Genomic DNA, 25,143 nt, shown 5'->3' on the forward strand with positions numbered 1-25,143 from the left:
ACTTTAATGGGAGCTGAGGGTGTGCAGTACCTCTCAGAATCAAGGTCTTGTAAAGCAAGGAAACAGGACTGACAAATGCAGGAAGACAATTAAGCCCTTTTAGACTATGTTTCATGGGAGCTCCAGTATTCTGCAACAAACATCACGTGTCAAATTTTCCTCTCACAGGAGAAGGGAACAGGAGACCCCCACTGCTGTGGCAGAAAGTAAATAGCATTTCACATACTCTAAGATGCACTCGGAGCTATTTCCTTGATTGTCAGGTGCCCTGTTAAATATTTTTTTATGAAAACATTTTCACAGAGAGAAGACAGGTTGTATATCAGGAAACCACAGGAGTGTCCTGTTGTTTTTCAGACAGGTGGAAGTTCAAAGGAAAATGTAGGCTGAACATAAATGAATATAGGATTGCAGTGTAGTTGTAAACTGTGCTGGTCACAGGATATTGGAGAGACAAGGTGGGAGAGGTAATATCTTTTACTGGACCAACTTCTGTTGGTGACAGAGAGAAGCTTTCCAGCTTAACAACACGGGCTCCTCTTTAGGACCATAGCAGAGTGCCCAGTCCTGCTACTCTACTCTCCTGAGTTGTCCCATTGAAGTCAGTGGGATCAGAACAGGATCCCAAGACTGCTAATCCCTGAGGATGGGGACCTGCCCGTTACTGATCCCTACAGTGCCCTGGCCGCTGTGCCAAGGCTACCAGAGAGGCTGGGTGGGGGTGGCAGGGTGCCTGAGGCTGTGCAGTCATCCCCCGCGGACCCAGGCCTGGAGAGCAGACTCCGGGGCCAAGGCTGCGCCCTCAGGCCTGTGGGACTGGCTGGTGAACCCGGCTCCGCTCTTTGGGCTCCTGCCACCTCCCGCCGCGGGCGCCCGGGGAGCTCTCCCCGCCGGGCGCTGCAGACCAGGCGCCAGGGGGCGCCCCGCGCCGGCTGCCTGCGCTCTCCCGGGCGCACCCGGGCGGCTCTGGCGGCTGTTTGAAAGTGCGGAGGAGGAGCGGGGCTGCGCACGGGGCTGGCGGGCAGCGGCAGCCCGGCCTCCTTTGTCCCCTCCCCTACTCGCCGAGCCGGCAGCGGGTGCAGCAGCCGGGAGCGGAGCGGGCGGCCTGGGGGGATCCTTCCCTTCCCGCAGCAGCACCGAGGTCGCCATCTTCGCCTCTCCGCCCCGGCTCCCAGGCAGGGCGACGGAAAATCCCTCTAGCCAGGCGCTGCTCCTGCCGCATCCCTCGCCGCCAGCTCCCGCCGCCGCCCGAGAGCCGGGGCAGCCGGGGAGGGGAGTGGGCGCGGCCCCCGCTCGCCCGCCCGCCTGCTCCATGTGATCGCCCGGGCTCAGCAGCCTCCCGCACTGATCTCATCTCCATCCTCCCCAGCGCTGCGGGCACCCGGCGGGAGACGGAGCTGCCGAGGGGAAGCCAGACAAAGGAGCAGGCGCCGCTGTAGCGGGAGGTGAGTGACTGGGGGGTGGGGGGGTTTATGGGGCAGAAGGGGCCTAATTTTCGTGCTTCTCCCCCATTTCTGTGTAACCCCCTCCTGCGAAAGCCTCCGGCTTCATGTGCACTGGGAGTGGCCTCTTCTCCTCCCAGAGCGCCCTCCCGCCCCCGCCTTCCACCATCACCCCCCCCCCCAAACTCGGCTGCAGCTGCAAAGCAGGGATGCAGGCTCGCCCAGCCTCCTGCCAGCGAAGAGGGGAGCAGAGCTGGGGCTGGGGGCGCAGGGCCGGAAGACGAGTGTGATCTGTAGTGCGGGTGTGTTGGTGGGAAACAGACAGCCATACCTGTGTGGACCCCACCGGGCTACGGTGTGAGGCACCAGAGCCTGCAGCTCCATTTTCATGCCTGGTAAAGTCCTCCGCTCTCCATTCTGGTGTCACTTCTCTTCCTTCAAAGCCAAAGCAGGAGGAGGGGAAATTCCCACACGCAGGGCACAAATGAAGGCTCACTGTGTAATAGTTCTCGCAGTGTGAAGCAAGTGGGAGCAGGAGGCTAAAAAAACTTGGCAAATGTTTGGTACCATTGCATAGCCAGTGCTGTTGTCAGTGGCAGGTCAGGTTTCACAATGGCATGGACCAAAGGTTTGGGGGAAGGGAAGCCGAGTCTCTCTGATCCTACACACAGTGCCGTGCCCCCCCCCTTTTAAAATAGGCTGTAAACCCTGCAATTGGATATTAGTAAGCAAAAACAATCTAGGGCTCTCTCTCCCCTCCTTCCTCCAAGCTAATCAGAACATTAACAGAATTAGTGCCTGCACAGCTTGGCTCTTTCTCATGGAGTTAAAGAGAGCAGGAGAGGAAACTCCAATAGGGATTTAGATCACAAATGTATTATTTTTTTCCGCTCTCCCTCCCCCTGCCTATCTACAGTGATTATAAGGCCAGATTTGCTTCCTATCCACAATGCTGTAGGCTTCACTGTGAGTAAAGTGATGCTCCTACAGCATTTAAAAAAATATTAGCAGTTAATTCCTTGTTCCTTTTTTGTCGAAGTGGCAGCAAGGACAGTTTCATTTGCTCAAAAATATTTAAAGCTGCTCTTTCTGGGGAAAATATGACAATTGAGAACATCGAGGGGGACAGGTGATGCCTTTAACAGGTTGTTTAGTGCAAGTGTGTGTTGAGCTCAAGGACAAAAGGAGGCTTCCTTTTTGCTTTTTTTCCTTGGCACAGAGGGTGTGGTAATGGCACTGTAATGCAGCATTGGTAACTGAACAGGAGCAGGGCACTGTTCACTGCATATGTGAGGAAAAATGTTTGTCCGTTATTGGGCGCTATGGACGTGTTAATGAGTTCATGGTTGATGTGACAGCTTTTATTGTTAAATAATACAAATCTGAGTAAAATACAAAAATTCACTCTAGGGAAATTACCTGACACTATCCACAAGCTGTATGTATAAAATCATTGGTGAGTTAGCACCAGCACATCAGAACTGTAAGGTAGTGTTGCATATATGAATTTATCTGTCTTTGAATTTAAATCTGTTAATTTCAAAATTCAGTGTTCCTGATACAAAACATCTAAAAGTCACCTTTTCAAATAAGTAACAAACACCTGACATATTTTAAAGTTTATTTTGTATGACTAACCATGTGTGAAGAACTTTGGCATAAACTATTGCTTTTCATAGGCTAAGAAAATATAACATTCTGAGGTGAGATTTGTGACTTAGACATCCAGCATGAAATAAGTGTCACACAAATTCTTCGTTGTTTTGAACCAGAGGCTGACTGCTCTTTGGGTGACTTGGGGTAAATGTTAAATAAAAATGTTTATTTTTATGTTGAGTAACAAGATCTTCTAGAGGCAATTAAATCAAACAAACAAGCAAAAACCCCACAACCTCTGCTGTGATGACAGCTATTTATAGTTTTTTTTTCTGTAAATAAAAACTTAAAGCTAATTTTTGAGTGCTGTCTGACTAAATTTTACTACTTTATCATAGCTTAATGGTTAACTTGATTTAGTAAATTAAAGATGGATCTTTTTGTGACAGAAAAGCTTATGTAATATTATTTTTAAGCTCTCCATTTATCTTCTGAATCCTAACAAAAAAGGGCGAGATTCTGTTCTGTTTTATATGGGTATAACTTGAGTAATTCCAATGATTGTAATGGTAAAATTATGCTGGATTGACACTGGTGAAAGTGAGATTAGACTTTTGTCCAATGATTGTTTGTCTTTCTAGTTTATAATTGCCCATATAATACTACCTTGCTCACACCCATGTTGATCTAAGTAGGGAAGAGCTGATAGCTGGTGAATCTTACAGAACATTTTATATTATAAAATATCTTTGGGGATTTCATAGTACTAAAAAATGGTTGGAGGTAAGCAAGTCATTTTGGAAATAACACCACTTGCATTGTCAATACACCTGTGCAACTCTCAGTCTGTTCCTGATCTCTTTCAGTTTCTATTGTCATTTCCCTTTTTGCCAAAAAAGGCAATGTTAAAGATTAAATGTTGGAGAGTGGTAAGTCTGCCCCTGAGCCTGCAGATACTTATGTAAGTGAATAGTCTCACTGAACTCATTGCTTAGTTCAGTGGGATTATTCACTTTGCATAAAGTTGAGCACAGGTGTAAGTATTTGCAGGATTGGGATTTAAACAATCTCTTAGGTGCAATAAGAAATTTAGAAGCAAAAGTTATATAAGTTTCTTGATAATCAAGATGACTTTATTAGTGGTTAGTGCATTTTCTACAGAACAGCAGGTTCCTAACTCTATTCTAGCTTTTCTCTCTGAGAAGTAGTGGAGTCATTCCTACAACAAGGAATTCATTTGTGGGTTTTGTTTTTTTTTCTTCTTCAAGAAACTTCATGACATTGTTGATTCCAAAGATCTGTAAATTAGGAATTATAAAATTAGCCTTAGTAAGTATTTTTATAACCTGTTGTTGCACTGATTGAGTGAAGAATAAAGGAAGCTGTAGGGTCATTACATATAATTTGTTAGTCCATGCCTGAATCTCCTACAGCTATATGCTATCACAGTAGAGATAGGTGAGACTCAGAGTTTTAAATCTACTGGCTATTTTTATATTATATAACAAGAAAAAACAACTTGTCTTGAAGCATGCCATTAATTCTGACCCCAGGTGCTTGTCAGAGTTCTACTGTAGCTGGCATTGTAACGATTTCAGAAAAGTTTGTCATGATAGAAAAAGACGGCAGGAGCTTTTTCAACATCTTGTATTGGTTCCTGTTGTCCAAAAAAATAAGTTGATTGATTTTAGCAGGGGAAGGGGAAAAAATAGTATAAAGAGGAAAACTGCAGCAGAGTGTTCTAAGTGACTTTTTTCTTTTCTGCAGAACAGGCAGTATAACGATAGATCATGAGTAATATAGTGGTGACGAGAAACCATCTCATGTCACTTGGAGGCTTTATAGTGAGTAAGAAATGCTTAGCAAATTTTTTTCAGCAAGAACTGTATTAGGCACTAACACTATTAAGTCTTTAGTGGGGAAAACTAGATTGTGATGAAAAAATGTTAACCACCAATCACTGTCAAAATTAATTGTTTGTCCACTAGGGTGAGGTTATGATCCAATGTGATGCCATTGGGGACGTGACTGAGTGTTTTGAATTCTGTGTATGCTTCTGTTGTCCTTAGCTTTTGGCTGGTTCGCAAATATTTTTTTTTCTTTCTTTTTTTTTTAACTAGAATTCTAAGACAAATATAATTCAGCTTTAGGTTTCCCCTGGTAACTGTTAGATCAATAATATAGAGTTAGTTTAGTTTAATTTTTTTCCCTGGAAGAACAGCTTCATTCCTAATAGTTTAGTTTAATTTTCACTTGCATGACTTCCCATTCTATAACCTATTCACCCAAAAGCATATTGGAATGTATCCTAATAGGAGGAATGGTGACTCTTGAGGTCACCTGTAGACTATTTTAGGAATACAAGTTCTAGCAGAAAAGTTAAACATAGCACATCTTATTTTGGAAGCCTTTGCCTCTGAGAAGTGTATAATTCAAAAACTTAAATACAACAATCTTACCATTCTTCTGTCAGATCTGATATTTTGCTTCTGCGTGTTGTTCTGACAAAATTATATACTGATTTAGATTCTTAATAATGACCACATGCAAATTGTTGCCACAGTACAAAAAACAAGCAGAAATATGAGACCAAAATTGATTAGCTTTCTGGGGGATAACAGAGATACATGGTTACTCAAATTATGAAATACCTTCATTTTTTAAAAAGAGAAGAACCAAAATCAGATCAGAGTAATATTACAGGTTTGGTCCTTGAGTCTTCACGAGCTTTACGCATGCTTTTGTACTACAGTCTGTGTAGGTTGTGTAAGCTGAGAGTGCACTACCAAACCTTTAGGACACTTCACTAGTTACCTCATTAAAAATATATTCAGGCACAATGGCAACAATTGGATTTGGATTCCCAGAGGTGAAAACACAAAAATTCATGTACTAAGTGATCTAGTCCCCTAAATATTTGTTAGTTAAATCAGTCTATTGCTAGTCTTTACAAGTGTCAGCTGTGATTTAAAACAAGCTGGTATTCTCTTCCCCCATGCCCCAAATATACACTTTGTTCTTTGAGGATGTAAAAACCTGCCTGCTGTAAATGACGTTCTGAAGTACAGTGGTTCTGAAAATGGGTCTGTGGAGTGTTTTTTGTCACAGGGTAAAACATTAGTCTTCAAGCAGTGATGCTTATGGCTAGCCATGAACCAGTCAAAAGCTTCTCAACGTTTCTGAGGGTGTTTTGACCAGCTAAAAGCACTTGTCTGCATCATGCACAACTGCTTCGTGTCTTTCTTCCTTGGGTTAGCAGTGAGGGCTTTAAGTAGGGGGAGAGATTGAGGAAATAAAGACCTTGGATACAAAATGGAAGCAGGATAGGCATAATCAGGTAACTGCACCCCCCATATTAAAACAAGTTTATGTTAATTGTATCCCCCTTCACTCTGTTCTGTTACTGTTTTCACATTCCTTGCAGCAATTATAACTGCTGGAGAGTTAAGGACTGATAAATTCGGAGAGTGTCCCATGAGAGGGTTTATTTTTGGGGCTTGCAATATATTTGTAGTTAGCGTAGGGGTTGATACTTCAACAGGAGTAGAAGTATTCAGTTAATTAGCCACCCTTCATGGAGGCACAATTAAATAAGTGCTGACATACTTGGAGCATTTACTTTATCTTCCTCTGTACAGTGGGCAGAGTAACAGAGGTATTTGGTTATGCATAAGGGTCCATCCACATGTTTCCCTCTGGTAGGATTAGAGCCATAATTAGTGATTACCTTCTGAAAAAATTACCACAGAATATTAACTTCCTTTTATTATTCTATATTGTTTTATTGGTAACAGAATTCCCAGTCCCTGTCCCAAACCTTCCTAGCACTCGCTGATTAGTGATTCATATCAGTTTTCTCTTTGGCATTTTGTGATTATGACATGTGGACAAGGGGGATCCAGTGGACATAGTGTACTTAGATTTCCAGAAAGCCTTTGACAAGGGCCCTCACCAAAGGTTCTTATGTAAATTAAGCTGTCGTGGGATAAGAGGGAAGATCCTTTGATGGATTGAGAACTGGTTAAAAGACAGAGAACAAAGGGTAGGAATAAATGGTAAATTTTCAGAATGGAGAGGGGTAACTAGTGGTGTTCCCTAAGGGTCAGCCCTAGGACCAATCCTATTCAACTTATTCATAAATGATCTGGAGAAAGGGGTAAAAAGTGAGGTGGCAAAGTTTGCAGATGATACTAAACTGCTTAAGATAGTTAAGACCAAAGCAGACTGTGAAGATCTTCAAAAGATCTCACAAAACTAAGTGATTGGGCAACAAAATGGCAAATGAAATTTAATGTGGATAAACGTAAAGTAATATTAGCACATTGGAAAAAATAACCCCATCTATACATACAATATGATGGGGGGCTAATTTAGCTACAACTAATCAGGAAAAAGATCTTGGAGTCATCGTGGCTAGTTCTCTGAAGACATCCACGCAGTGTGCAGTGGCGGTCAAAAAAGCAAACAGGATGTTAGGAATCATTAAAAAGGGGATAGAGAATAAGACGGAGAATATCTTATTGCCCTTATATAACTCCATGGTACGCCCACATCTTGAATACTGCGTACAGATGTGGTCTCCTCATCTCAAAAAAGATATACTGGCATTAGAAAGGGTTCAGAGAAGGGCAACTAAAATGATTAGGGGTTTGGAATGGGTCCCATAGGAGGAGAGATTAAAGAGGCTGGGACTTTTCAGCTTGGAAAAGAGGAGACTAAGGGGGGATATGAAAAAGGTATATAAAATCATGAGTGATGTGGAGAAAGTGAATAAGGAAAAGTTATTTACTTGTTCCCATAATATAAGAACTAGGGGCCACCAAATGAAATTAATGGGCAGCAGGTTTAAAACAAATAAAAGGAAGTTCTTCACACAGCGCACAGTCAACTTGAGGAACTCCTTGCCTGAGGAGGTTGTGAAGGCTAGGACTATAACAGGGTTTAAAAGAGAACTGGATAAATTCATGGAGGTTAAGTCCATTAATGTCTATTAGCCAGGAAAGGTGTCCCTAGCCTCTGTCAGAGGGTGGTGATGGGACAGCACTTGATCATTACCTGTTAGGTTCAGTCCCTCTGGGGCACCTGTCATTGGCCACTGTCAGTATACAGGATACTGGATGGACCTTTGGTCTGACCTAGTACAGCCATTCTTATGACACATCCCCAAGGACACCACTTGCTCTAGAGTGCTGCTAGCAGAATGCAAAATGAAATCACCCAGGTTGGCTGAGGTAGCTAGATAGAGTGGTACAATACTAGGGCTCTTCTTGGATTCAAACTTACAATACAAATATAATAATAACATAATAATTTATTAACCCCCCCCCCCAATAGGGAACCAGAAAGCAGATGTCAAAATCAGAAGCCCAGGGAACACTCTGAGAAAGCAAATTCTTTCTCTAGGGCTTAGTATATCTTTAATATGGATTTTAAACATTCTTTCCAATATTCAAAATACTCTTTAATTTAGATGTTAATTTGCTTAGATTGAAGGTGATCAGTGAATGGTTCAAACATTGGTTAATATATGGCCCACAGCCACTACTTCCTTTTAATACTGAAATGTAGACTGTAGAGATTCTAGGTCTCAGCATCCAGTGCTGCTTCTTCATTCAAACATCCTCCTGCTGCAGCCTGCTCTAGCTTTTGATTTTGGCTGTCTGTCTACTGTCAAGTTGCCAATGCGGTCCTTGGTTGGACAGTTGTTCCTCCTACTCCTTATGGTTTAAGTTGTATGTGAGCTGAAATGGCAATAAATATTAAATGTTTGCTCAGGGTAATTGTGTACAGTGATGTTCCTGCACTGTAGAAGAATTGTTGTATGAAAAATACTGATTCATTCTTATGGTAATATTTGGAAAAAATTTCATATAAGCAATGTGAGTTGAGGCTCCTCATATCTTAAGATGAAACCTAATGATAAAAATTGTATGTAATGATCTGTCTTCCCAGCCAAGTACTTGTGGTAGTTTAAAAAGCAAGCAGGGATAACATTTCTAATTATCTATAACTGTTTAGATCAGAACAAAAAACCATTTGTTCCATGTGTGTCTAAAACAGGGTCCAAAAACAGAAAGCAATTTGTGTATTGAATAACTGCTTAGCACACTGCACCTTCATTTGCTAAGCATTTTAGTGTTTTATATTTTTTTTAACAAGGCATTGTTTGAAGAAATATTTACACTTTTTAAAATGGTTCTCAGCTTGCATTTGCTTTGAACTTTACTGAAAGCAAGCATTATATCCATAACAATTCAAATCTGTAAACTGTATGAAGCCTTTAACAAAGTAGAAAATGTGGTGTCACAAAAATCTTAATTGCCCACTTTCACTACATTTTCAGCGAAATCAGCAATTTTCTAGCTATAGCTATCTCAGAAACTGTTAGAACTTCCTCTGTTTTAATTTATAGACTTGCCTTTTTGTGCACTTTGTTTTATCAAAATAATTCTTTCCTTTCCCTTTTGCTTGGCTTCAGTGTTTTGAGGTCACTTTTCTAGTAAGTGCTTTCCCTCCTCCTTTTTTGACACCAGGTTTTGGAGCAGATTAAGTCTTGCACAATCACTGCACTTAAGTCAAATGGAACTAACTTTGTTGTCAAAACCTTTGGGCTGTTAAATGTTGAATTATTCCATGTGGGACACTTCATTATTTATGTGGGTTACTTTATTTCCCAGTTTGTATCCAATAACTTCTTGCGCTAATTGATAACATTCTCTCTCTCTCTCTCTCTTGCACTCTGTCTCTCTCTTTCTTTATTGGCATTCTGTGATACGGCTATTCTCTATCAGGCACTGCTTGCTAAAGGAATGGCTCCTTTCTATATGTATTCCAAATACAGCTTTTTCATACAACTTTACATTCAACTGCTGACTAGTATGGTCCATTTCCCTCAATTAACTGTGTGACAGAGTGGAATCTTGCAGAGCTGTAGGGTGATAAGGTGGATAAGGTAATATATTTTAGATATTTGGATATCTTTTAGATGTAGCATGTCAGTCCTTTTCTAACATTGTGCTACTCTGAGTTCTTAGCAAAAATATTTTGTATCCCGTGAGACATTAAAAAATGTGACCATAAGGAAAATCAGTATTTTGGGGGTAAAGAATGGTCTTGAGTACTTCAACATTGGAAACATTGCATGGTCCAGAATGGAAGTAATGCCATCAGCAGAGGGCAAACGCAGGTGTTTCACTTAGTAGTTCATCTGAGATTGTTTTGAGGACGACACTTGAGACACTGACCTGCAACAGAACAAAATGTAGATTCAAATACTGTACATATTTGCTGAAATTACCTATAACTAGACTTTTAAAATCATATTTAGCTCTGATATTTCCTACAAATACTGTTCAGTGTATCATACACAAGTATACATTAATGCGTATATGGTGTCTTGAAATCAGTACTGCTTATTACTGGATACAGAAAACAATACTTACGTTTCTGTAAGGGAATGATTCCAGTAAGACACCATAAACATTGGAGAGGTCTGTGGGGTGGTAGAAGAAGCTGTAGGTCAGTAACTCTAGTTACTATTTTAAGATAGTGTTCAGGCAATGCACTCCTTCTTCTCTGAATCTGAATTAGGGTGGATTTGATATAAATCAGTAGTCAGGAAGATTCAGTTTAATCATGGATTTCTTCATAAAAGTGCATTCTTGATGGTTGTTATAACCTTAATACATATTCTTCACAACTCAGAGATAGATGTAGGTTTCATTTTTAGAAGGTACATGCAATACATTTTTAAAGCGATTTTATTTTGAAAACTTTTCAGATTATTTTTCAGCTATATCAGAAAATGAATGATTGGTTATTTCATTAGCAAAGGTAATTGAAGCAGATATTTATGAAGTCATTGGAAGGTGATCTCCAGTTGAACAGGTTAATCATTAATATTTGGAGGATTTTCTTGCCATGCTGTATTTGGAGGAGAACATCACCAGACAGACATTTAAATTGTTTTATTTAACTAAAACAACATTATGTATTCTGGATTTTTTTCTTCAACAGCAAACATAATATTTTAACAAAACAAGCATATGAATTTTTGAATGTAGTTAAACCTTCAGTTTTTTTAAAATCAGGTTCTTTTTTGTTGAAATTGTTTTTAACTAAAATAGTTAAATGAAATTAAAAAGAATTAAACTGACTATGTCATCCAGGTCAACATGAGAAACTTAAAATATTGGCTTCTTCAGCTAACTCAGTTGTTTCACCTTCATTTTCCTGTTTGTTCATAATCTGGAAAACAAAAACAAGCTTTCCTGCTTTTTCAGGTCCCAAACGATTTGTCAGTTTGGAATGAATTAGTCCAAAGGAAGAAAATATTCTTTCTACGCCGGCAGAGGAAGCTACTACTGTTAAAAGTGAGATTATCACTTCAACAGTCTCTGAATCCAAGTGCTTCCACCAGTTCACTGGTGTGACTTTCTTTAAAACATCATCAGCAAACATATATTTCTTGAATGATTCTTATTCCCAAACTGGGTCTCTTTTATGGCCTGCTGCCATTATAGGTTTTCCCTTATAGTGAGAGGATGGTATGGTGGATCTCAAATCAATGAAGGCTACACTCAGAAAGACCTCAAGACTTCTGGAACATGCTGCTTAAACAGTTTCACTTTTGTTTCTACTGCCTGTCCCTCCCTTCTCACATTTATCTCCAGACTTCTTTTCCTTGTCCAGATCTGTTCCACCCCCAACAATCTTCTATTCACTGAACTTTTTGAAACTTTGCACTTTTAGAGAGAGGTAAGGGATTGACTCTGAGTACACAAATTTGCAGAGGGAAAATAGGGTTGAGGTCTGTTATTTCTCTCCTCTTTATATTATTTATTTAAAAACATCTTTGCTGTTAACAAGCATGTTATCTCTGGAGACACAAATCCACAGTTTGAGAACTGCAAAACTAAGAATCTCTGATGATATCTTCTAGACTGAGCACCGAGCCCCATTGAGTAGATAGAAAAATTAACCTAAATAATCTATACAGAAGCCCCTGGAACCCTATAAAATTGGGTCCCTAATCCATGAACTATTGGAACTCATTTACAAAACTTTTCTTAAACATTACATGAATATATTGTCTCATACTATAGAATTAGAATTTATAATCCCTATTCCATGATGAGATAGCTTTGAGTTATAATGTATCTTAATTAAAACCATCGTTAGATAGGTTTTTTCCTCAAAAAGCATTTTATCAAAAAAATCTGATTTAAATTTTAAAAAATCAGATTTTTTTTTAAAATCATTGATTTTTATTCACCCTGATCTGCATGTGGCGAGGACTTTTTCAGTAGTACAAGCAGGGCCAGCTATGTTTCATCAGGTTCCTTTATTTCAATATTAAATTATGTTTATTTATTTATTTATTTATTATGGCCGTACTCTGTTTACAGAGATAAAACTCAGTTGCCTCTGGCTTTATTGACATAAAGGCCATTTGTTTGACGAGGAAGAAAGCTCAGAATTAAAACAGCTATCTTGTAGCAGGTAAAGCCTCTGAATATTAGGACTAGTTAGTGGATTTAAGCCTGCACTGAGGTGGATTTGGAGGGGTTGTACACCAGTACTGCTGCTTAATTTAATTGGCTGCAGGGTGGGCTCACATGCACTAGTTCACAATTGTGCCATTGGACCTGGCTACTGGACAAGGATGCTAAGAAATTAGGACTCTGAGGAAACTCTATAACCCTCACACCTACCCTCCTGTATATGCAGGCACAATCTTGTCTTAGTATCTAAGATTTCAGTGCACAGTTTTTATTCCATAGTCCTTCCCCACCAACTCCCATTGACTTAAATGGGACAACTCACGTGCTTAAGTACCTCTTGTAAAATTTTAGCCAAATTGAAGTTGATGGCAAATTCCCATTGACTTCAGCCCTCAATTCTAACTTCATTTGGATGATGCACATGTAGAAAGTTAAACACATGTAAATGTTTGCAAGATCAGAGCCTAATTTGATGCAATATTGGTAGCATTGACGAATAAGAGAAATTGTGGAATATTATACACAGACAGATTCATGGCCTATACTCTATGCCAGGGTGGGTGGATATTCTAGGTTCCCCCCCCACACACACACACACTTCTGCTGGTTGCTGTGGCATAGCGTGACAGTTACAGTAAGGTATGAAACAGTTCATTTGACTGCCTTAAGTGGTCCAAAACAGTATCCTTCATGTGATGTGACCTCACATGTATGGTGCATGTGAGGTCATGCTGTGCGGTCCTTTGGGGGCCAGATAGAATTGTCCTGCAAGCCAGATCTGGCCTTCGAACCACCAGTCAGACAATGCACAGCTGGTCAGGACTTGCATACGTAGCTGGCAGGCCACTGGCTTGTTGTCTGTCTTTATTTCCCGCAAAGAACAAAGAACGCTGAGGAAGAATGTTCCCTGTTCCATGGAACTCGCAACCTAGACAGACAACTTACAATTCAAACAAATGTATTTATCTGGTTAAAGACTGTGCCAACCAAGCAACACACAGTGGTTTGAGCATTGGCCTGCTAAACCCAGGGTTGTGAGTTCAATCCTTGAGGGAGCCATTTGAGGACTGGTCCTGCTTTGAGCAGGGGGTTGGACTAGATGATCTCTTGAGGTCCCTTCCAATCCTAATAATCTATGATTCTGTGATTAGATAGTCTTGTTGTTTTGGCATTGAGCAACGTAATATTATTTGGAAATTCCAATAATTGTGTTCAATTTATATTGCTCAGAGAATCCATTTTCTGAAGCAAACAAGTCTAAAGAATTGGTGGAAGAAAATGCATTATGCTACTTGTTCAAGAACTGGCATTTCTAATAAAATAATAAGGGTGATTATTACACTCAGAAGGACCAGAGAATAATTTGGATGCTTTTCTTCATACCAGATTCCCTCTATTTGGATTTTTAATCCTCCCCCCTTCCCCTGCCCCCCCACCCCCGTAACTGGAAAGGTGGGGTAGAAGATTGCTTATGCTCAGGTAGGTCAAATTTAAAGATATTTTAATCAGCGTGTTCTGTCCTAGGACAGTATTTATCAAATGTTTGTGACTCATATTGTCTCTTTAAATGTAACCTGATTTGTATTCACATCTAATCAAAGATACTAAGGGCATTTTAGATACAGTGCTACTCCAAAATTCCAGGCAACAAATGTTGTACATCACCATGGTAATGTTTGTGTGGGAAGCAGGGTAAAGCCAGAAGCTGACTTTAGTATATTACATGTGTTCACTGCCACTAGGAGCTGTGGCTCTTTGGGCTTAATTAATAATATGATACAGCCAGTGCTGTTAATGGCCTTAAAAAAACAAAAAACAAATCCCTGTATCTGATTTATTGTGACCTGGCAGCTAATCTGCTCACAAAATCAAAGAGATGAGAGTATTGGTTGGCTTTTTTTCTTTATTTGGACAATGGCATATCAAAACTTAGTGAGACTGGTTATACTGCAGCTCTGAGAACATCGTAGAGAGGTCTAAGACACCTTGGCATAGAAAAGGATGTCTTCAGAACTGGAGCTGCATATTAAAAAGGCTACAGTTGTTGTAGCAGCTCATCATCTGTTGAAATCTTGCCAGATCACATCCTGACATGTTTTAGATTCTTGCTTTGTAGGTATGTCAAGAAACTTTATGCACACTATCATTGCATTGAATATGGAATGAGTCCTGAATCACAGGGTCCATGCTATCTCTCCCCTCCACCACCATTTTTGTTCTCCAATTTCTAGCAATGGTGAATGTTTTGCCCACTATATCATCTACCTATGTCGCCATCAGCTTGTCTCTATTAGTGAATACTGTGTGTGTCAGTGAAAGCAGAATGTATGTCATGGTTTAAAAATAATAATAATAATTAACCTGAAACCCCAAAATGAGTTTAAGAAATAATTGCAGTTTAATATTAAAAGTAATGTATCTTTCTGTAGAAGTTTGGCTAGCCTTTCATACTGGTTCAAATCCAGATTATATTTTATTGACTTGCATATTGGGTGGTGTGAGAGAATGCGTAGGGGGTCCCAATCCATTTCTTATTTGACAGGTAATCACATTAGAAAACAACCAATATGTTGAACTTTTGTAGCCAATCTCATTGGAGAGGCAAGAACAAACTGGGTTGTTGTTCCCCTAGAAGGAATCTGCATATCAGGATTCAATACCCCGCCAATGTGCTTTGTAGGAGAGCTTCCAGCACTACTTACAAATCTGGATAATTTTTTTGTGTGGGTTAAGTCTCAGTCTTAGCTCTTAAGGTTCTGAATTTGGTATCTGCCAAACTTGCACATCAAATTTTCTGGAAGTTGTTTTATCAGCTGCAGAGCCATTTGAGCAATGGTATGTGTTAAACTCACAGTTTGGTGCATTTTTGGTAGAGGTGTTCCTTTTGTTTTAGTTGCTTAAAATGGTTTTCCTTCATTGAAAATACTTGGAGCTCAGTTATTCCTTACAAAGTTAAATCTGTCCTCCATGAGAGTAAATTTGAAAAGTGATGACTATGAAATGCTTTGTCTCATGAAAACAGGTTTCAGTTCTTGGAAGCTGTGAATCTGTTCATGCAATGGAGCAATTTTTTAGCTACTGATTTATTAAAGACCCCATCATACACTGGTTGAGTGAGACAGTTTAGTGATCACATATTAGATGTACTGGTATCCTTTTCTTGCTAATTTTTTTGTTAAAGGACATGACTTTATTATTTTTACTTTAAATATTGATTTATTTTTAAAACCATGTTTCTCCACATATGTTGAGACTCCTCAAATATATTGAATCCTGAGCACCTGCCAGTTCTAACATGTGCAAGTTCTATATTAGAACAGAGGCTTTGTTTGGGCATTTGTGTGATTTGAAGCAGACGTGCTGGGGGTTATTTGAACTACATGCTGATGCTTAATTTTAATTGATTTTAGTTTCTTAGATCAAATAGGAAGGAACATTCATTAGTTAATGTAGGCTTTGCCCAAATCTGATCTGATTGTTTCTACCACTTCCAGGTAAAGATGCTACATTTGAAAATAGGTTTCCAATGACAGAGCAATAGAGTTCTGAGAGGATCCTTCTAAAAGAAAAAAAATTGCTTTAAAATGTTACATATTATTTCACCAAAACAGAGGGAGGAGGGGCGAGTACAAAAGTAAAGAGGCTTCTTTACGCTTTAGGCACAACAGGATGAGATGGGCCCTGCAGCACTGATGTAAGATTAAAACCTGTTTTTAAACTACTGCAATATCTTTGTACAGTGGAGTGAGCTAAGAATGGACTGGCAGCCTTCGTTTAGAGTTTCCTTTTTTGTCATTTAAGGTCAAATACTTGTACAAGTAGGGTAGTGCACACACTGGATTTCTGCAGTGTAAAAACTATGCCAAATACATTTAGATTTTAATTTGAGCCGGTGCAACCATTTAGGCGACCTAGGTGGTCGCCTAGGGCACTAGGATTTGGGGGGGCGGCATTTTCTTCGGCAGCGACTGCGGCGGCCGGATCTTCGGCCGCCCTGGTCGCTGCCGACATTTAAGCGGAGGGAGCTGGGGCAGCGGAGTGCGGGGAGGGCCTCCTGCAGCAAGTAAGGGGGGGGGACACATACAGGGGAACTCCCCGCCCCAGCTCACCCCTGCCCCGCCTCCTTCCTGAGCACACCGTGGCTGCTTCACTTCTCCCGCCTCCCAGGCTTGCGGCGCCTAAGCTGATTGGCGCCGCAAGCCTGGGAGGCGGGAGAAGTGAAGCAGCAACGGGGCTCGGGGAGGAGGCAGGGCAGGGGTGAGCTGCTTCACTTATCCCGCCTCCCAGGCTTGCAGTGCCAATCAGCTTAGGCGCCGCAAGCCTGGGAGGAGGGAGAAATGAAGCAGCGACGGCGTGCTTGGGGAGGAGGCGGAGCAGGGATGAGCTGGGGCGGGGGGGTGCCTCAGGGCGGAGGGTGGGGGGTGGGGCACTGCCGCGGGGGGGGGGAGAGAGTGCCTCAGGGCGGAGGAGGGAGCTGCTGTGGGGGGGAGGATCGGGGCGGAGGATCGGGGACAGGGGAGGCACAAGGTGGAAGTTTCGCCTAGGGCACAAAACATCCTTGCACCGACCCTGGACGCAACGCTGTCAGATTCCCCTTGCTGGTGGTGGTTGTGCCATGTAGTCTGTTAATTCTCAATGTCATGTGACATTGAGCAAAACATAAAAATCGATCAGGATGAGTATTTGTTTTACTTGAGAAAGGAAAATAAAATTCTATTTTGAGGCAGATTAGGACTGAGAATATTCAGGTCCTATTTGAAACTATTTGATTCAGTGGTTTCAAAGTCTGAAAGTGTTGTTTTTTTAAAGGTAAATTCTATAATGTTGGAATTTACCTCTTAAAAATGTTGAAACTATCTGAATTTTGATGGCTTTTAATAGAATTACACCTCTCAGGCCTAATCTGTTGCATGAGCCTCAGCTCCCTGCTGGGAAATACAATGCAGTATTATTTAAGCCTTCTGAAAGGGATACCTACCCCCCACATGGAGATCCTGATACACTGGCAAGGATTTCTAAAAACTGTTTGTAAAATCCATATTTTGAGTGCATTAATTTCTTTAGGCCTCTTGAAGAAAGTCACTTTAAAAGAGCTTGCTTGGGGCCTGATACAACCACCATTGACAGGGCTTTGCCATTAACGTCAATGAGAACAGGACTGGGATGTTAATGTGTTAGGAACTGTCATCATTCAGCAGAGGCCAGGGTGGATACAAATAAATGATTTAAAAAAAAATCCAATTTTTTAAATTTAAATCGGATTATTTTGATAAAATGCTTTTTGAGGGAAAAACCTATATAAAGATTATAGCTCAAAGATATCTCCTCATGGAATAGAGATTATAAATTTTAATTCTGTAGTGTGAGACAATATATTCATGTATCAGAGGGGTAGCCGTGTTAGTCTGGATCTGTAAAAACAGCAAAGAGTCTTGTGGCACCTTATAGACTAACAGACGTTTTGGAGCGTGAGCTTTCGTGGGTGACGAAGTGGGTATTCACCCACGAAAGCTCATGCTCCAAAATGTCTGTTAGTCTATAAGGTGCCACAAGACTCTTTGCTGTTTTTATATTCATGTAATGTTTAAGAAAAGTTTTGTAAATGAGTTCCTGTAGTTCATGGATTAGGGACCCAATCTTATGAGGTTCCAGGGGCTTCTGTATAGATTATTTAGGTTAATCTTTCTATCTTCCCAATGGGACTCAGTGCTCAGTCTAGAAGATACCATCAGAGATTCTTAATTTTGCAGTTCTCAGACTGTGGATTTGTGTCTCCAGAGATAACATGCTTGTTAACAGCAAAAATGTTTTTAAATAAATAATATATAGAGGTGAGAAATAATAGACCTCAACCCTATTGTCCCTTTGCAAATTTGTGTACACACAGTCAATCCCTTACCTCTCTCTAAAAGTGCAAAATTTCAAAAAGTTCAATGAAGAGAAGATTGTTGGGGGCGGATTAGATCTGGACAAGGAGAAGAAGTCTGGAGATAAATGTGAGAAGGGAGGGACAGGCAGTAGAAACAAAAGTGAAACTATTTGAGCAGCATGTTCCAGAAGTCTTGAGGTCTTTCTGAGTGTAGCCTTCATTGATTTGAGATCCACCATACCATTCTCTCACTAGAAGGGAAAACCTATAATGGCAGCAGGCTGTAAAAGAGACCCAGTTTGGGTCTCATCTAGCTCTGAGTTGTGAAGAATATGTATTAAGGTTATAACAACCAACAAGAAGCACTTTTAAGTAGAAATCCATGATTAAATCGAGTATTTCCACACTAGTGATTTAAATCAAATCCACCCTGGCAGATGCAGAACCAACCCTTGATTTCATGTTTTACAATTACTTACACTTTGATTCAACTTTCTGCAGACAACTGATTGTTTATTTTATAATGCTTTATTGTTTTATCTTGCTATCTTACCTTCTTAGTCCTCTCTTTTTGAGAGTAAACTGAAATGTCTGGTTGATGGCCTTTTAAAAAAAAATAACAACAACAAAAAACAAAGCTGACTGATTGTAGTCCTCAAGTAAGGGAATAATTTGTACTTGGACACTTTCGTGTTGGAACTGGCTTAAGACTTTATTTATTTATAAGTAGGTAGAAATGCATTTTAAAGCTAGTACCATATACATAAGGCTCTACCAAAGTCAAGGTCCGTTTTGGTCAATTTCATAGTATAGGATTTGAAAATGTAGTCAATTTCATGTTTTCAGATTTTTATAACTGAATTCTTACAGTGCTGTGGTTGTGGCGGGTCGCAAAGCCGTTGGAGGGGAGTTGTGGGATTGTCACCTTCACTTCTGTGCTGCCTTCAGCCCAGTTCTGAAGGCAGCAGCTCTGGAGCTTCCTGCACCCGGGAAGGCACCCAGAGGTGGGTCTGATCAGCCCTCTCTGCCCAAAGGAGCAGGCAGGGCAAGAGGAAGTCCCATCCCTGCTCAGGCTGGCTGGGACCACAACTGGAGCCCCGGACATGGTAGGAACCCCCAGTTGGGGCATCCCCAGACCTGCCCTTTCCCCTCAAGTAGCTAAATTTCATGGGGGAGGTCTGATTTCATGGTCTGTGACACGTTTTTCACAGCCGTGAATTTGGTAGGGCCGTACGTATACAGAAAACAGCCTGCAGAAATTAGTTTAGACGGAAGTGTCTTGAGTGGTTTAGACATAACATGATATGCGTCAATTGAATCAGTTTCATTTTTTTCCAAATCTGTATAAAAACTATTGGTTTATTAAACACTGCATTATGTGACTTTTCTCAGTAGATTTGGGGGAGGGATTAGTTGATATGCAGATAGAATTCCCAAATGGATTGTTTTCTATTCTCTTCCTGTACTGACACAGTTCAAGTCAGAACCCTATTATGTTTGTTAACAATATCTTGAAGTTTGTCGCACAATATATTGAAACTTGTGGTGGTTTGCTCAGACTTGTGATGTTCTGTATTTCACTTCTCTAAAAGAGTGGCTATTTCTGCTGTAACAGCACACTGCTAATTGGTATGCTGTGGCACCCTTTTAAGGGACTCTGTATCTCATTTCCCATCTTGTTTCACATTTTGTCATCTTTGCTTTGACAAACTGCTTGTTGTTGAACCTTTTCAAATGAGCTGATATGGCTTTTACACTATTATGGACTGAGTAGCAAAATGACTGTCTGAGCGGACATTGTCAGGTTGACAGGTTTATGCTTTATGCTAACATTGTAAAAGATAACACTTTGCAAAGGTTAAATTTTTGTTAGATCACTGCTTTTTGTGGTGTTTAGTGTTGTGAAATGTGCTGAATTATTGGCCCTGAATGAAGTTTTCTGCCTATGTACAACTTCAAAGTGCTTCACAAATGCTAATACTTATGATTTCTGATGATTAATTATATTACTACTAAGTGGGCAGGGTGGTGTACCTGTAAAGTACTCTGTAAACACTTAAACAAATGTGCCTCAGCCTTTACCTGGAATAACCACCAGAAGAGTTGAAAGGATGGTCTGATTTGCATACCCATCAATTTTCTGGCCTTCCTGCTAAGACTATTAAAAAGGTGCAGTTATGGTGGTGGTTTGTGAATTAAATTGTCCAATAGGAGCTTGGCTGAGACCACCAACATGACTCCTGTAGGCTTCTGAACTATCATCAGAGGATGATTTGTACCAGCCTGGGTCTCATACCTATGATTTATATAAAATGTCACTGTATAAAGTTGGTTCTGCTTGTTCTGTATTCCCCTGCTGACATCAAGGTCTTGAACATTTTTTATATTACAGCTTATGTACATGTTATGCTAAATCATTTAGTATCGTACTTAGCCTATTTTTCCCTTTTTAAGAGGAAAACAATGGCACATCTGCTATAGGTTTGACAATATTACATTACCCCTTCCCCCCAAAATATGAGTGCAGTATTATTCACTGTTTTAAATGCATTAGCTTACAATATGAAGGGCTAAGTGTCTCCCAGCAATATAAACTCTATGCTCTTTAAGGTGTGCACTACAGTAAGGGTTTTATTATGTGATCATGTATCAGGAGCCAGATTCTGCAGTGAGCATATTAAGGAAGAAGAAAGAGTAATCAGTTCTGCAATCAGATTTACTAACATAACCCTATTGATTTCACTTGGGCTCCGCATGGGTGCGGGGATCCAGACCAACAGATCTGATTTCAGTGTCAGAGCCAAAGAAAGTTCCCCTTGTCCCCAAAGGGCTAGTTATGGAATTCACATCATAGCCAATGTCTAAGAAGGCATCCAGCCATGCAACTGAAATCTCAGCTAAAACTGAGGTTCCTGTGAAAATGCAAGTCTCCCTAAGCAAATTCCAGGATTTAGTATGCTTTTATATTTAATTTGTTGAGTAACTGCCGAGCCCAGTGTGGTGGCTGTTAACCGCAGGCTTGCTGCCCAACAGTACTGTAGCATTTAATCAACAATTAAATGTTCTACCAGTCATTCCTTACATCTTAAGAAAAACACTTAAGTTATTGTTATGGTGTCCACCTATCTGGAGGTTACCTCACTCTAGAGAATTGTTATAAAATGTACATTCTTATTCAACTTGCCTGTGTTTGGCAATAATCTGACAGTGTCTGTGTGGAGAAGGGTCCATAAATATATTGTGATTATGGTCTGTTACGTGGTGCAAGGTTCAAAATGCATAGTAATGCATTAAACGTTAAGGGAACCTCCCAAACATTAACCCATTGCAGTTCCTTTCCCCCATGTGACCCACTAGTGCAGGGATGACCAACCTGTGGCTCCAGAGCCACATGTAGCTCTTCAGAAGTTAGTATGTGTCTCCTTGTATAGGCACCAACTCCCGGGGCTGGAGCTACAGGCGCCAACTTTCCAATGTGCGGGGGGGGGGGGGGGTGTGCTCACTGCTCAATCCCTGGCTCTGCCACAGGCCCTGTCCCCACTCCGCTCCTTCCCGCCCCCTCCCCTGAGCCTGCTATGCCCTCACTCCTCTAGGGTGACCAGATGTCCCAATTTTATAGGGACAGTCCCGATATTTGAGGCTTTTTCTTATATAGAAGCCTATTACCCACCCACCACACACACACCCATGCCGATTTTTCACACTTGCTGTCTGGTCACCCTATGCTCCTCCCCCACAAGCCTCCTGCATGCCACAAAACAGCTGATCGGGAAGGAGGGGGAGATGCTGATCGGTGGGGCTGCCGGTGGGTGGGAGGTGCTAAGAGCAGGGCGATGAGCTGATGGGGGGTTGCTGATGAATTACTGTGGCTCTTTGGCAATGTGCATTGGTAAATTCTGGCTCCTTCTCAGGCTCAGGTTGGCCATCCCTGCACTAGTGTGTCTATGATCTGTTCTTGCAGTCTACTTCACTCTTTGACTCAATGGGCAAAACCAGGATGACAAACCTCATTTCTGGATGGCTTGCTGTAGATCCAAGCCAGCTATCTTAGCCCTTCTTTATACAGTTGGTTGACTCTATTAGCTCTCTCAGTTCTAGGGAAATCATATTCCAAAGTTTCATTTGCTTTGTTTTTTAATATATTTGTTTGATCCAACTCTCTGTGGCTTTTGAGAGAACCATTCCTATGCTCCTTTGTATGCCGCTTCCAATTTCTTCTATCTCCCCCCAGTCTCCCTGTCTCTCCTTTCTTCATCTAGTTCTTTCCTCTGTGTTCTCTCTTGTCTGATCATTGCATGTCCTAAAAGCCAAACTCTGTTTTCACAAAGGCCTGTTTAGCCACTTCCTGAAACTAAATTCTTTAACCCTCTTCTACGTTATTTTTTGTACCCTCCATATTTTTAAGTCCTTTCACTAGAAAACTTCTGTGATTAGAGCTTCCTCTGCCTCTGTCTCACTGTCCAGACAAGTCCCTGCCCTCTTCTGCATAGCATACTTTTCCAACTCTGCCATTCTTTCCTTTGTCATATATACCTCTCATTCTATCATGGGTGACCTGGTTTTTCTTCCCCTACTATTTATGCTACAAATTTCCTACAGTCTTATTATATGTTTATCCCCATTACTCTGAGTATTTCATTAATCCTCAGACAAAATTATTTATTAAAATACAAAGGGCTATCTCTAGTCTGTGCAAAAGATTTTGAGAGATGGACCTGAGTCAAAGGGACTGATTGAGGGACTGACTGAGTGAATTACACTAGGACACTAACATGAGTCAGCAGGGAAATGCATCACCATCTACCATAACAAAATCCCATGTGCCTAGCCCATGTCCTAAGGCAGCAGTGCAGTAGGAAAAGCTTAAAGGTCTCCTCAACGCAAGGAGTCGTCAACAAAACACTGCACTGTTCCATGCAGGGGCTCTGTAAATGGTTAGCAAGAGTTGTATCTTTAGGAGACAGCACCATTCTCTTTAATATGGCAGTTAAAGTATGACCTTTAAATGTGCATGAGTATGGGTTTTTTGCCCTATTTCCCTTCTGCTTGTTTAGCAGCAGCATAGAAGCATTCGCATATTGGCAAGGAGTTTTTGGCACCTGAGGTTAAAATGCAATTGGTTGATGCTGTTCAAATATAGCTTTTATAACCTAGTGCCTGATCAGCACCTGTGAGTAATCCATTGGCTGTTAAACCTCAATAATCTCTTCTTGCAGTGGGGCCACTCCTCACTTGCAGTGCATAACCTTATCAGAGCCAAGTATTTAGCAATGTGTTTCCCTCCCATTATTGCCTTTATTAGTTACGTGATCCATCCTTCCTTTTTTACTAAAAAATACCGTTGAACTTGCTCTTTTCCCTGTCAAAGTATTTTCCTTATATGTGTGCTGTGCCAAAGTCTCTTCATAACAAAAACATCTAGTGCTATCAGAGAAGAAGGGAGTTCTGCAGTGCTTGTACATGCTGAATGTCTACAGAATTCAATGAAAAGAGACCCAGCGGGCTCTTGCCATGTGCTGCCTGTTTGGGCAAGGATAGAGTTTTGCCTCTGCAAATGGTTCTCTCTCCTTGGAACTCCCAGCTGCTCCCTCACTCCAGAACCTAATATCATAGACCCCAACCTGCCTCCTCTATGCAGCAGATGGTCTCCTTCCTTCTAACTGTCATAGAGAGAAACAACCTCTCTGCTACTCCTTGGCTCTCCTTATTTGTTTAAATATAAACCCAGTAGTAGTTCTCTGTGTGACGAGAAGGAAAATACTGGAGAGAATACACTGATGGCACTCCTGGAATAACTAATTCAAATGGAAGATCTGGGGAAGTCACATTCCGGTCATCCATGTGCAGTGATATTGCTGAAATGGTGGAGCGAGTGTGCAGTTCCATTAGACAAAGCTGAAGTTGATTTGTTGGGCCTGGGAAAATGCAGCTGCCTAATCATAGAAAGTTGCTCAAACAACCCATTATAAGTAGTGTCATTTGAAGATGCCACAACTTCTACGGTTTGAAGTACACTATTCCTTGTTTGCTATGTCTGTGAACTCCACAGACAGTAATTACAGAAAATGGACCATAGTTGAAGAAAAAACTTATTTGATAAATCTTACAAGTGTCATCATAAGACATAGGTGCCAAGTTTTGTACAGCTTCGTGTGACATTAAGTGCAGATTATTTAATGAACTAATTTGTGTAACACAAACTTTAAGCTTATGATCAATACATTCTGCCCCAAGCAGTGGTGGATGAAAGATATGGAGCTGCTCAAAATTTGGCAGTCATAAAGCTGTGGCAGATCAGGGATGCATGAGTAGATGAGAAGGGGTGATAGGGTATGTCTATACAGTGGCTGAGAGTGTGCTTCCCAGCATGGATAGACAGATATGCACTAATTTCGTTTGAGCTAGCATGCAAAAAATAGCAGTGTGGCTGCGATGGCATAGGCATTGGCTCTGGTGAGCACCATAGTACAGCCACCCAAGCTGTAGGGTACATACTTGCTATTTTTAGCATGCTAGTTTGAGCAGAATTAGTACGTTTTTCTACCTGCTCGGAAGCACCCTCCCAGTTGTTGTGTAGATATGCTGTAAGGGCATTTGTGGTAGGATGCTGGAAGTTGTCTGGGTTAGAGAACTGGATGGATGGTTGGTGGGTGCTTTTGAATGATGGAGGGGACTGGGGCCATCTAGGGGTAGCTGGATGCTGTTGGGGTGGGTGAGTGCTGGAGTAAGTGGG

The 25,143-nt window shown here is 41.1% G+C and overlaps 1 protein-coding gene across 2 annotated transcripts in view; it reads left to right on the forward strand.

Moving 5' to 3' along the window:
- The first annotated feature begins 975 nt into the window (after positions 1–975).
- Positions 976–25,143, forward strand: part of CDC42SE2 (CDC42 small effector 2) — a 114,817-nt gene continuing 90,649 nt past the window's right edge. The window contains exon 1 of one of the 2 annotated variants that reach the window (XM_039545083.1): positions 976–1,445. The gene's annotated coding sequence lies outside the window, so the exon portion shown is untranslated. Of the gene's footprint in view, positions 1,446–1,707; positions 1,838–25,143 lie in introns of those variants that run through there. The other variant, XM_039545084.1, reaches the window with a different exon arrangement.

Source organism: Mauremys reevesii, linkage group 6, assembly GCF_016161935.1.
Source record: "Mauremys reevesii isolate NIE-2019 linkage group 6, ASM1616193v1, whole genome shotgun sequence".
In the NCBI taxonomy this organism is placed as follows: domain Eukaryota; kingdom Metazoa; phylum Chordata; order Testudines; family Geoemydidae; genus Mauremys; species Mauremys reevesii.